This window comes from Lissotriton vulgaris, chromosome 4_1 (assembly GCF_964263255.1).
Source record: "Lissotriton vulgaris chromosome 4_1, aLisVul1.2, whole genome shotgun sequence".
Lineage (NCBI taxonomy): Eukaryota > Metazoa > Chordata > Amphibia > Caudata > Salamandridae > Lissotriton > Lissotriton vulgaris.
This window is the reverse complement of record NC_141691.1, coordinates 1,359,147,831-1,359,152,203: the sequence shown is the minus strand read 5'-3', so window position 1 is coordinate 1,359,152,203 and position 4,373 is coordinate 1,359,147,831.

The window sequence follows — 4,373 nt, the reverse complement described above, 5'->3', positions numbered from 1 at the left end:
TGAGCTCTGCTCAGTTTGTTCGTTCCAGTGTGAACTTTTGACCTTTCTTACTGAATCCTTTCTGGATATAAGGTATTGTGATCTATCTTTTTACCTTATAATGGCTGAAAGCTCCAAAAAGAGGCTTTTCAGGCCTTGCAGATCCTGTGGGAAAGCTAGGCTTTTTTCTGAAGACCCACATAAGGACTGCTTATACTGCCTTCATCCCAAGCATGTTGCTAAGGCCTATAAATACTGCAGAACTTTCTCTGCCAAAACCTTACGGGACAGAGAGGCTCGACTTCTGTTGTGGCTTCAAAAGAAGAAGGCCGCCTCAGATTCTGATTCTGGAGAGGAATCCTCAAGTCAGCCTCCCAAAAAGAGGAAAGCTTCTCATTCTGAGGAGGTGGTGGATCCTAAAAAGGGTAAAAAGAATGGAAAGGAGGCGTCATCTCTTCCTCTTACTCCTTTGAAGAAGCCGTCTAGTCAAAAGGGGGCATCTTCTGCTTCGTCGACCAGTTCTGTGGTGTCTCCTGTCAAAATTGTGGTGAAACCGTCGGTGGCTCCGTCGACGACTACAGTGTCGACGACGACCATTTCGACGGCGACGACTGGGACCAAAACCATATTGTCGTCGACGACGACTACGTCGACGAGACCAGCTACCCCGTCGACGAGGCAATCCTCATCGTCGACGACAGGATCGAGGACTAAGCCGTCGACGACCTCGACGATGGTCTCCTCGTCGACGGTAATTCCGTCGACGATGACCCCGTCGACAACAGCTCCATCGATGATGAATATAGTGTCGACGGCGAAGGCTTTTAAATCTCTGCAGTCGAAAACTGTGATCTCTATAAGATCATTTCAATCGTCGATGGGATCGTCGACGATTAGGAAGTTATCAGAATTTACGGCGTGGACAAAGATATCCCCTCTGCCTCCATCCACATTACTGGAGCAGGAATCAGAGGAAGAGGAATCTTCTGGAGTGGCATATAGTCCTTCTCAGCTTCAGATTAAAAGCCAGGACACGGATGAAGAGGACGTTTTTTCCTTTAAAGATACTGCTCAGACCAAATCTTCGAGATATGAATCTTTTCAAGAACCTTGCGACTATGATGAAGAGGAGCAGCAGGAGGAGGCAAGAGAGGAATCAGTCTCACTACTAGTATCACTTGTAACGGATCTGAGACTCATGATTAATGATTACTATTGTCGTTCCCCCGAGGCTAATGTCCCGATCTCGACACCTGCAGTACCTCGAATGCAAGTTCCAATGGCTCAGTCTACGCCTCAGACGCAAATGCTGTGATCGCCACCTGTGGTTACAATCAGAGATGATCTGACCGTGATGGGGATGATCAACCTGAAGAAGGTGAACTTCTACAGGATACCACAGGGGGACAGGAATGGAATGAATATGTGTTACCAACAACTCCTTCACCTTCGCCTACTCCAGCGTCTTCACCTCCTCAGGACATCGGAGGATTCCACGATATCATGGAAAAAGCAGCTAAGCGATTTGATCTGGAGATGCCGGTTCAAGAAACTGAATGTTTCTTATATGATTTTAAGGATGACTCCAGAAAGTCAACAAGATCAATCCCAATTATTCAACATATTTGGGATGAGGGTCTAAAAATCTTGAAGACACCTGCTTCAATTTCGGTTCCTAGAATCGAAAAGAAATACTGTGCGCCAGAGTCATCTCCGGCCTGTCTGATAGGGCATCCACGCCCAGAATCGGTGGTGACGCAGGCGGCGCAGAGAAATTAGAAAAATCCGGTCTCCACTTCTATGGTTCCGCTGGATAAGGAAGGAAGGAGAATGGACGGAGCTGGAAAAAGATTCGCAGTTATGGCAGCATCTACCATTAAAGCTGCCAATGCTTTGGCACTGCTCAGCCGCTTTAACAGGCAGATGTGGTCGGATCTAGCGCCACTTTTGGCTCTGCTTCCAAAGATAAAAAGGGAGAGGCGGCAGCTATTCTCCAAGATGGGGCGAAAGCGGCCTCAGAGTGGATGGATGTCGCCATGGACATCTCCTCAATGGCTTTTCGACAAATGGCAGGGGCTGTCTCACTTAGAAGACAAGGCTGGCTGAAAGCGACTTCTTTTAGACCAGAAGTGCAGGCAAAAATTATCGATATGGCTTTCGACGGCGAGAATCTGTTCGGAAAGCACATAGACGAGGCCTTGCAAGGCATTAAGGCAGATACGGACACAGCGAGGGCGCTGGGGTCTCTTCAGCAAGGAAGATTTCAATCCTTTCGGAGAAGAGGTACTAGAGGGCAATTTAATCAAAGATCTTCGTACCAATCTAATCGATACCAGCCCTATAACCAACAGGGGTATTGTCAATACAATTCAGGACAGCAATACAGACCTTCCAATTCCTCCTTTCAACAGCAGTCCAGAGGCAAGTCCTCCACACGAGGAAAGAACCAACAGTCTATTAGGAGGCAATGATCTCAGAATGGCGCTCTCCACTTGGCGAATCCTCGACAACGACTACTAACTGTCTCTATTCTCGAAAAATTGGATTTCTATAACATCAGACAAATGGGTATTGGATATAATAAGCAGAGGCCATACCCTGGAGTTTGTGCAAATACCACCAAATCATCCCCCGGTGTTCAGGCAGCAACAGCATCGGTCGGCGGTGCAGAAGGAGGTTCTTTCGCTCCTAGAAAAGGGGGCTATAGAGGAAGTGCCTTTTCAACAGAGAGGAAAAGGATTTTATTCACATTTCTTCCTAATAAAGAAAAAGCAAACTACAAAATGGAGACAGGTGCTGGACTTGAGAGACTTAAACCAATACATAAAGAAAATTCCCTTCCGAATGCTTTCTCTACAGGAGATTCTTCTATTACTGAAGAGAAAAGACTTCATTAGACCTCATGGATGCATATTTTCATATTCCCATTCATCAGAAACACAGGAAATATCTTCGCTTTGTTGTGGAGAGTCGCCATTTCCAGTTCAAAGTGCTTCCCTTCGGCCTCAAATCGGCCCCAAGAGTATTTACGAAATGCATGGCCCCGGTTGCGGCTCACTTGAGGCTGCAAGGATATCAGATTTACCCATATCTGGACGATTGGCTTATAACAGGTCCATCATACAGGAGAGCCAAGATGTCTCTGCAATGCTGCATGAATCTGTTTCAACGGTTGGGTCTGCGGCCCAACTTGGAGAAGTCATCGCTGGTGCCGTCGCAAAACATTCAATTCCTAGGAGCATGGCTATGCACTCAGGAAGCAAAGGCATACCCATCAGAGGAAAGGATCAGAAAGATAGTAGGATTGGCATCCACCCTTCAATCAAAAAGTACACCTCTGTAAGAATATACAAATCCTTGTTGGGAATGATGTTGTCTTGTATCCCCCTGGTTCCAAACTGCCGTCTTCGGATGAGGCCTTTACAGGAGCACCTCGACGAGCAGTGGATTCAATCAAAAGGTACATTCAAAGATCGGATCGTCGTATCTCATCAGATGAAAAAGGCTATGTCATGGTGGAAGGTTCGGGAAAACTTGAGTCAAGGCCTGGATTTCGAACCTCAGAGTCACAGATATGTGATGACATCAGATGCTTTGCTGCAAGGTTGGGGAGCGCATCTGCAGGAACTGGAAATCCAGGGACACTGGTCAGAGTGGGAAGCACAATTGCACATAAATATGCTGGAGCTGAAAGCGGTTTTCTTAGGTCTGCAAGCTTTTTTGCCCAGAATACAGGGGTCTACAGTGCTGATAAAGACGGACATCACAACGACAATGTTCTATCTCTTGAAACAAGGAGGAACGAGATCGAAGATGCTTTCCTTGCTAGCACAGAAAATTTTGACATGGCTGATCCGTCACAACATTTCAATTCAAGTACAACACATTCAGGGTGTTTACAACACCAGGGCAGATGTCCTAAGCCGCACAGCAAGTGTGTCACACGAGTCGGAATTGGACCAGGTTCAGCTATACAGAGTGTTTCAAAGATGGGGCACACCAACATTCGATTTGTTCGCAACCCGGGACAACACAAAGTGCGAACAGTTTGCAACCAGATACCCTCAACAGGGATCGCTGGGAAGTGCATTACATCTGAATTGGACGGGAATGTTTGCTTATGCGTTCCCTCCATTCCCATTGATTCCAAAGGTACTTTGCAAAATAAGGGCAGAGTTATGCCATGTAATTCTGATAGCGCCAGCTTGTCCGAGGCAAGCCTGGTTTTCGGAGCTTCTGCAACTCTCAGTGTGCGACAGGATTCAGCTCCCGATTTTCCAGAACCTGATATCAATGAGCAACGGGCAAATTCTTCACCCAAGCTTGACATCGCTGAAATTATCAGCATGGAACCTCATGAGCACGAATTTCAGGCCATGAACATACCTCAAGAT